Genomic DNA, 10,464 nt, shown 5'->3' with positions numbered 1-10,464 from the left:
TTTAACTACCCGGATATTAACTGGGAAACAGAAACCTGTGAAACCCATAAAGGCAACAGGTTTCTGCTAATAACCAAGAAAAATTATCTTTCACAATTGGTGCAGAATCCAACCAGAGGAGCAGCACTTTTAGACCTAATACTATCTAATAGACCTGACAGAATAACAAATCTGCAGGTGGTTGGGCATCTAGGAAATAGCGACCACAATATTGTACAGTTTCACCTGTCTTTCACTAGGGGGACTTGTCAGGGAGTCACAAAAACACTGAACTTTAGGAAGGCAAAGTTTGAACAGCTTAGAGATGCCCTTAATCTGGTAGACTGGGACAATATCCTCAGAAATGAGAATACAGATAATAAATGGGAAATGTTTAAGAACATCCTAAATAGGCAGTGTAAGCGGTTTATACCTTGTGGGAATAAAAGGACTAGAAATAGGAAAAACCCAATGTGGCTAAACAAAGAAGTAAGACAGGCAATTAACAGTAAAAAGAAAGCATTTGCACTACTAAAGCAGGATGGCACCATTCAAGCTCTAAAAAACTATAGGGAGAAAAATACTTTATCTAAAAAACTAATTAAAGCTGCCAAAAAGGAAACAGAGAAGCACATTGCTAAGGAGAGTAAAACTAATCCCAAACTGTTCTTCAACTATATCAATAGTAAAAGAATAAAAACTGAAAATGTAGGCCCCTTAAAAAATAGTGAGGAAAGAATGGTTGTAGATGACGAGGAAAAAGCTAACATATTAAACACCTTCTTCTCCACGGTATTCACGGTGGAAAATGAAATGCTAGGTGAAATCCCAAGAAACAATGAAAACCCTATATTAAGGGTCACCAATCTAACCCAAGAAGAGGTGCGAAACCGGCTAAATAAGATTAAAATAGATAAATCTCCGGGTCCGGATGGCATACACCCACGAGTACTAAGAGAACTAAGTAATGTAATAGATAAACCATTATTTCTTATTTTTAGTGACTCTATAGCAACAGGGTCTGTTCCGCAGGACTGGCGCATAGCAAATGTGGTGCCAATATTCAAAAAGGGCTCTAAAAGTGAACCTGGAAATTATAGGCCAGTAAGTCTAACCTCTATTGTTGGTAAAATATTTGAAGGGTTTCTGAGGGATGTTATTCTGGATTATCTCAATGAGAATAACTGTTTAACTCCATATCAGCATGGGTTTATGAGAAATCGCTCCTGTCAAACCAATCTAATCAGTTTTTATGAAGAGGTAAGCTATAGGCTGGACCACGGTGAGTCATTGGACGTGGTATATCTCGATTTTTCCAAAGCGTTTGATACCGTGCCGCACAAGAGGTTGGTACACAAAATGAGAATGCTTGGTCTGGGGGAAAATGTGTGTAAATGGGTTAGTAACTGGCTTAGTGATAGAAAGCAGAGGGTGGTTATAAATGGTATAGTCTCTAACTGGGTCGCTGTGACCAGTGGGGTACCGCAGGGGTCAGTATTGGGACCTGTTCTCTTCAACATATTCATTAATGATCTGGTAGAAGGATTACACAGTAAAATATCGATATTTGCAGATGATACAAAACTATGTAAAGCAGTTAATACAAGAGAAGATAGTATTCTGCTACAGATGGATCTGGATAAGTTGGAAACTTGGGCTGAAAGGTGGCAGATGAGGTTTAACAATGATAAATGTAAGGTTATACACATGGGAAGAGTGAATCAATATCACCATTACACACTGAACGGGAAACCACTGGGTAAATCTGACAGGGAGAAGGACTTGGGGATCCTAGTTAATGATAAACTTACCTGGAGCAGCCAGTGCCAGGCAGCAGCTGCCAAGGCAAACAGGATCATGGGGTGCATTAAAAGAGGTCTGGATACACATGATGAGAGCATTATACTGCCTCTGTACAAATCCCTAGTTAGACCGCACATGGAGTACTGTGTCCAGTTTTGGGCACCGGTGCTCAGGAAGGATATAATGGAACTAGAGAGAGTACAAAGGAGGGCAACAAAATTAATAAAGGGGATCGGAGAACTACAATACCCAGATAGATTAGCGAAATTAGGATTATTTAGTCTAGAAAAAAGACGACTGAGGGGCGATCTAATAACCATGTATAAGTATATAAGGGGACAATACAAATATCTCGCTGAGGATCTGTTTATACCAAGGAAGGTGACGGGCACAAGGGGGCATTCTTTGCGTCTGGAGGAGAGAAGGTTTTTCCACCAACATAGAAGAGGATTCTTTACTGTTAGGGCAGTGAGAATCTGGAATTGCTTGCCTGAGGAGGTGGTGATGGCGAACTCAGTCGAGGGGTTCAAGAGAGGCCTGGATGTCTTCCTGGAGCAGAACAATATTGTATCATACAATTATTAGGTTCTGTAGAAGGATGTAGATCTGGGGATTTATTATGATGGAATATAGGCTGAACTGGATGGACAAATGTCTTTTTTCGGCCTTACTAACTATGTTACTATGTTACTATGTTACTATGGCGGGTGGAGAGCTGGGCTGCTGAGGGAGAGACCAAGACTGCCAGTGGATACCGGCTGGGGAGGGAGAGAGCGGGATGGTGGATGGTGAGCAGGGCTGCTGAGGGAGAATTCAGGATGGCGGGTAGAGAGCTGGGCTTCGAAGCGAGAGAGTGGGACAGCAGTTAGTTACTATGCGCCCGGGCAACGCCAGGCTCTTCAGCTAGTACCTTACATATTTTGATATGTTCTTGTGCACTTTTTTTACTTTTATTTTTTGAGGTGCAGTTGGGCCTTGATGGCTTTGTAAGTTGTGGCCTCTGTTCACACGAGACGCATTACAGTTAGCACTGGGCATGATCCAAATGCTGTGCATACTCTGTGTGAACACTGCTGCAGATTTTTTATTTGCACTGGTGTGCCAAGCGGCCAATCCCTGATTGTAGGATGGCTGTCTGATTTTGTATTACCGCACTTGTGTATTTGCCATCTAAACTTGGGCCCACTGCACCATGATAGTGCATTTGACTTGAGGCCTAGACAGGTAAGCACCTTTGTCTACTTTTTGTGGTGTTTTCTCCAGAATAGAGGAGTTTTTTTCTCCTTTTTTTCCTCCTGTTGTGGTTTTTGAGGTTCCTGACTTTGGAGAAAATTTTGTATGGGCAAAATGGGGCTAGCTAAAGTGAGGTGAGGTAACAGGCCAGTCAAAAGAAATGCGTTTTTAGGCCACGTTTAAAACTGTGTGTGTTTAGAATTCGTTGAATTATTCGGGGTAGTGCAGTTAAAAGAATTGGCACAGCACCTGAAATGTCTTGCAGATGGGAGTGAGAAGTTTGGATAATTGAAGATGTTAGTTTTAGGTCATTAGCAGAACAGAGGGCATGGGTAGAATGGTAGACTTGTAACACCCCAGGGTCCTGGTTGTTACAGTGGCATTGATTTCCTCACGGGCGATGAAGGATTCTTCATTATTAGGTAACCATAAGCATACAACATGTTCACACTCCAGGCCAGAAGGGGGAGCTCTGATCCAGCTTGTGGGTGGCTCCCCTATATATAAATTCTGGTCTGGAGGGAAAGCTAGTTAGTTCCTGTCAGAGAACAGGGGAGAGAGCAGTCAGACAGAGAGTGTCGGAAGGACTGTAGGGCCGTGCAGCCAAGAGGTGCTGCAGCTCATGGAGAAAGAGAAAATACTGAAAGAAGAACACATTGCAGTGAGCATGCAGGAGAGCGGAGCACAGGAGAGAGAAAAGCTGCGACTGAGCTACCTCCTTGTAGAGTGCAGATACCGGTAGCCGGAAGACCGAGGTTGTGTCTGACTCCATGTACCATAGCAGAAACCGGCAGGGCAGCTGCTTTCAAGTCACCTGTCCACCCTAACACATGAGACACTGTTGTGGATTCTGTTTTTGGGCTCCCTCTGGTGGTTACAGATGGTACTGGGTGACTTGTGTTCTCTGCGGTCTCTGGTGTCCACCTGTTCTATCAGGATATGGGAGTTTCCTATTTAACCTGGCTTTCTTGTCATTTCCTCGCCGGCTATCAATGTAATCAGTGTGTCTTGTTACCTCTGCTTCCCGCTTCTGTATTCTTCAGGACAAGCTAAGTTTTTGACTTTCCTGTTCCACGTTTTGCTTAATTTTTGTCTTAGTCCAGCTTGCAGATATGTGATTCCTTTTTGCTGGTTGCTCTAGTGGGCTGATATTACTCCTCATGTTCCATGAGTTGGAACATGAGTTCAAGTAATTTCAGGATGGTTTTTTGTAGGGTTTTTCGCTGACCGCGCAGTTCACTTTTGTATCCTCTGCTATCTAGCTTTAGCGGGCCTCATTTTGCTGAATCTGTTTTCATAACTACGTATGTGCTTTCCTCTCATTTCACCGTCATTACATGTGGGGGGCTGCTATTTCTGTGGGGTGTTTCTCTGGAGGCAAGAGAGGTCTGTGTTTCTTCTAATAGGGAAAGTTAGTTCTTCGGCTGGCGCGAGACGTCTAGAATCATCGTAGGCACGTTCCCCGGCTACAGCTAGTTGTGTGTTGAGGTTCAGGATCGCGGTCAGCTCAGTTTCCATCACCCTAGAGCTTGTTTTGTTTTTTGTGCTTGTCCTTTGTGATCCCCTGCCATTGGGATCATGACAAGACACAGTAACACCTAGAGCCCTAATCGTGATAGAGATCCTGTAAAAAGGCTTGAGTTACCTGTCATTCAGGTATTGTCCTACCCTTCAAGGAGGACAGAGAGAACAGTGAGGACTTTGTGTGAGGCCTAAGGCAGCAAAGGAATACACCACAGCGCTAGTAGGAAGGCTTCTAAATTCACCTGGTAAAGTGGACTCTGAACTTGCTTCCAAGCCGGCCGGACCCTGCCTGTACCTGTGATCTGGTGCCCTGGACTGTGGCTGCCTGAAGTCTTCAGTAAATCAGGTAAAGAGACTGCAAACCTGTGTCTTCCATTTCTTACTGCACTACTCACCATCTCCATCTAAACACTGGGAGCCCTGGGGACCTACTTCACCTGTGGGAAGTTATACTATCTTTGCTGCCATAACATCACCCCAGTGGACCCCTTTAAGCAGCGTCGGTCCCCTCTGCCCGAATACCACAGGTGGCATCACGAACAAACTTTATTATCAAAACCCCTTTGAAGACCTATTTCTTTTACTTGGGCGCCCAGAGTTACGGACTGGGTCGCAGCCACCATGACATCCCCTTTGAGTACTGGACCCGGTACCGAGTATGATGTGCATTCCAGACTAAGATGAGGGAAGAGTTATATGATGGTGCAGAACCTTGGAGCGCTTTGTAGGTGAGACTGATAAGTTTATATTGAACTCTGGAGTAGGTGGGCAACCACTGCAATGACTGGCACAGTAGGGACGGATCAGTGTAGTGGATGGAAAGAAATATGATCATGGCTGCTGTAGAAAGTTTAGTAAGAGTGAGACCGATTAGTAGAGCGTTGCTGTAGTCCAAACGAAAATGTTAACTACTGTGTAATAAACTAAAGGGGCACATGAGATTTAAGGCTTTTTGTTTGCTTAATGGGCTAAGATAAGTATGACTAATGCTGTTTGTGTTCCTTCAAGAGCTTAAAAGTCAAAAGATCAAAACATTGTTACCCTTTTCCTTGTCAGTATATATATTGGGGCAGATTTATTATTATTACCATTTTAAACTTAGCATGATGCTCAGAGGCATATATAGGGTTTTGGTTCGGGGAGCGAAACTTCTGAGATGGCCCTAACCAGGTAACCCTGATTACAACTATGGTGGCACACCCTAATAGTGGATGTAGGAGAACCCAGCAGATGACCACGCTGTTACATATAAAAATCTTTATACAAGGACCAAGACTGATGTTAGTGACCATATAGTGGTAGATACAAGTCCTGCAGAACATATAAGACATTACAGTACAGTTACAGATAGTGACTTACAGATGACGTTCTTTATGATGGAGTCATTCGCTTTTCCCATCTTTTCCATCTGGCCAAGACCAACATGACAACATCTTCAGCCAGGACTCGGCTGTAGAAATTACAACAAAGACACATTTCACTTCTCACATTTTCAGCATTTTCAGGTCCCCATCTATCCCCAACCTGCACAAACTCCTTATCCTGCTGATAACAAAATGCTGAGCCGCTGCTGCTGTATGTGTCCCTATTACTGCACCTGCTGTGTTACTGTGTGCCCTCTAGATGGTAAAACAAACCTCTAGAGTATATTAACGCCCTGTGCAAGTGCCCAAGAATACAGTGCCCACATTTTGCCCCCTAGAAAGTAAAAATGTCCCTTTGACAGTCAAAATAAAAAGTGCCTCTATAACAATAAGTGCCTACTTAACATTTAGGCTGTGTGCACATGTTCTCACCAATGTCCAATATAGATAACGCTGGCACTTCCAATCCACTATAGAAAACACATGGTCACCCAAAGGATAACCATAACGAAGAGATCCAGGAATGATATTAATAAAGGCTTTTATTGGAAAATATAAAATGCATAAAAAAATGCCCAAGCACCCTAACATAAGGTGGAAGCTACAGTATGTGCAGTACATCACAAAAGAAAATCCATATGCAGGGTAATAGTATCATAGCAGCATATTTGGCTATATATACCTTAAGCTGCCTAAGCATGCCCAATAAATAACAACCATAACAGTATACATAATAGGTCTATACGGCCATATCTACCTGCTAGCAGCACAGCGTTCTGTTATGACCTGGTGGTCAGGACAATAATGGACCTGGTGGTTAAGAGCACACGGAATGACCTGATAGTTACTGATAATAAAGGACGAGCTCTGGGACGTGGGAACTCTGCTGACCGCAATCCCTAATCCTATCACACACACTAGATATAGCCGTGGATTGCTCCTAACGCTCCCTATGCAACTCGGCACAGCCTAAGGAACTAGCTAGCCCTGAAGATAGAAAAATAAAGCCTACCTTGCCTCAGAGAAATTCCCCAAAGGAAAAGACAGCCCCCCACATATAATGACTGTGAGTAAAGATGAAAATACAAACACAGAGATGAAATAGATTTAGCAAAGTGAGGCCCGACTTACTGAACAGACTGAGGATAGGAAAGGTTGCTTTGCGGTCAGCACAAAAACCTACAAAAAGACCACGCAGAGGGCGCAAAAAGACCCTCCGCACCGACTCACGGTGCGGAGGCGCTCCCTCTGCGTCCCAGAGCTTCCAGCAAGCAAGACAACAATAAAAAATAGCAAGCTGGACAGAAAAATAGCAAACCAAAGAAAATACAAGCAGGAACTTAGCTTCTGCTGGGAAGACAGGTCACAAGAACGATCCAGGAGTGAACTAGACCAATACTGGAACATTGACAGGTGGCATAGAGCAAAGATCTAAGTGGAGTTAAATAGAGCAGCCAGCTAACGAATGAACCTCGTCACCTGTGGAAGGAAACTCAGAAACACCCACCAGAGGAAGTCCATGGACAGAACCAGCTGAAGTACCATTCATGACCACAGGAGGGAGCCCAACAACAGAATTCACAACAGTACCCCCCCTTGAGGAGGGGTCACCGAACCCTCACCAGAGCCCCCAGGCCGACCAGGATGAGCCAAATGAAAGGCACGAACCAGATCGGCAGCATGAACATCAGAGGCAAAAACCCAGGAATTATCTTCCTGACCATAACCCTTCCACTTGACCAGGTACTGGAGTTTCCGTCTCGAAATACGAGAATCCAAAATCTTCTCCACCACATACTCCAACTCCCCCTCAACCAACACCGGGGCAGGAGGATCAACGGATGGAACCACAGGCGCCACGTATCTCCACAATAACGACCTATGGAACACATTATGGATGGCAAAAGAAGCAGGAAGGGCCAAACGAAATGACACAGGATTAATAACCTCAGAAATCTTATACGGACCAATGAAACGAGGCTTAAACTTAGGAGAGGAAACCTTCATAGGAACATAACGAGATGACAACCAAACCAAATCCCCAACACGAAGTCGGGGACCCACACAGCGCCAGCGGTTAGCGAAACGTTGAGCCTTCTCCTGGGACAATGTCAAATTGTCCACCACATGAGTCCAAATCTGCTGCAACCTATCCACCACAGTATCTACACCAGGACAGTCCGAAGACTCAACCTGCCCTGAAGAGAAACGAGGATGGAAACCAGAATTGCAGAAAAACGGCGAAACCAAAGTAGCCGAGCTGGCCCGATTATTAAGGGCGAACTCAGCCAACGGCAAAAAGGACACCCAATCATCCTGATCAGCAGAAACAAAGCATCTCAGATATGTTTCCAAAGTTTGATTAGTTCGTTCGGTTTGGCCATTTGTCTGAGGATGGAAAGCCGAGGAAAAAGACAAATCAATGCCCATCCTAGCACAAAAGGATCGCCAAAATCTCGAAACAAACTGGGAACCTCTGTCAGAAACGATGTTCTCCGGGATACCATGTAAACGAACCACATGCTGGAAAAATAATGGCACCAAATCAGAGGAGGAAGGCAATTTAGACAAAGGTACCAAATGGACCATCTTAGAGAAGCGATCACAAACCACCCAAATGATCGACATCTTTTGAGAGACGGGGAGATCCGAAATAAAATCCATAGAAATATGCGTCCAGGGCCTCTTCGGGACCGGCAAGGGCAAAAGCAACCCACTGGCACGAGAACAGCAGGGCTTAGCCCGATCACAAGTCCTACAGGACTGCACAAAAGAACGCACATCCCGTGACAAAGATGGCCACCAAAAGGATCTAGCCACCAAATCTCTGGTACCAAAGATTCCAGGATGCCCAGCCAACACTGAACAATGAATCTCAGAGATAACTCTACTAGTCCATCTATCAGGGACAAACAGTTTCTCCGCTGGGCAACGGTCAGGTCTATCAGCCTGAAATTTTTGCAGCACCCGCCGCAAATCAGGGGAGATGGCAGACAAAATTACCCCCTCTTTGAGAATACCCGCCAGCTCAGGAACACCCGGAGACTCAGGTACAAAACTCCTTGACAGGGCATCAGCATTCACATTTTTAGAGCCCGGAAGGTACGAAACCACAAAATCAAAACGGGAGAAAAATAACGACCATCGAGCCTGTCTCGGATTCAACCGTTTGGCAGACTCAAGATAAGTCAAATTCTTGTGATCTGTCAAGACCACCACGCGATGCTTGGCTCCTTCAAGCCAATGATGCCACTCCTCGAATGCCCACTTCATGGCCAACAACTCTCGATTACCAACATCATAATTACGATCAGCAGGCGAAAACTTTCTAGAAAAGAAAGCACATGGCTTCATCACCGAGCCATCAGAACTTCTTTGCGACAAAACAGCCCCAGCTCCAATCTCAGAAGCATCAACCTCAACCTGAAATGGGAGCGAAACATCTGGCTGGCACAACACAGGGGCAGAAGAAAAACGACGCTTCAACTCCTGAAAAGCCTCTACAGCTGCAGAAGACCAATTGACCACATCAGCACCCTTCTTGGTCAAATCAGTCAACGGTTTAGCAACACTCGAAAAATTAGCGATGAAGCGCCGATAAAAATTAGCAAAGCCCAGGAACTTTTGCAGGCTCTTCACAGATGTCGGCTGAGTCCAATCGTAAATGGCCTGGACTTTAACAGGGTCCATCTCGATAGTAGAAGGGGAAAAAATGAACCCCAAAAATGAAACCTTCTGAACTCCAAAGAGACACTTTGACCCCTTCACAAACAAGGAATTCGCACGAAGGACCTGGAACACCATTCTGACCTGCTTCACATGAGACTCCCAATCATCCGAAAAGACCAAAATATCATCCAAATACACAATCAGGAATTTATCCAGGTACTCTCGGAAGATGTCATGCATAAAGGACTGAAATACTGATGGAGCATTGGAAAGCCCGAATGGCATAACCAGGTACTCAAAATGGCCCTCGGGCGTATTAAATGCTGTTTTCCATTCATCGCCTTGTTTAATACGCACAAGATTATACGCCCCTCGAAGATCTATCTTGGTGAACCATCTAGCCCCTTTAATACGAGCAAACAAATCAGACAGCAACGGCAAAGGATACTGAAATTTGACTGTAATTTTATTAAGAAGGTGGTAATCAATACAAGGTCTCAAAGATCCATCCTTCTTGGCCACAAAAAAGAACCCTGCTCCTAACGGTGATGACGACGGGCGAATATGGCCTTTCTCCAAGGATTCCTTTATATAACTCTGCATAGCGGCGTGTTCTGGCACAGATAAATTGAACAATCGGCCCTTAGGAAACTTACTACCAGGAATCAAATTAATTGCACAATCGCAATCCCTATGAGGAGGTAGGGCACTGGCTTTGGTCTCATCAAATACATCCCGATAATCCGACAAAAACTCTGGAACTTCAGAAGGAGTGGAAGACGAAAAAGACAAAAATGGAACATCACCATGTACCCCCTGGCAACCCCAGCTGGACACAGACATAGATTTCCAGTCCAATACTGGATTATGAACCTGTAGCCATGGCAACCCC

The sequence above is a fragment of the Ranitomeya imitator genome, chromosome 7, assembly GCF_032444005.1.
Source record: "Ranitomeya imitator isolate aRanImi1 chromosome 7, aRanImi1.pri, whole genome shotgun sequence".
NCBI lineage: Eukaryota > Metazoa > Chordata > Amphibia > Anura > Dendrobatidae > Ranitomeya > Ranitomeya imitator.
The sequence above is the reverse complement of the archived record's forward strand: the minus strand, read 5'-3'. Positions refer to the sequence as shown.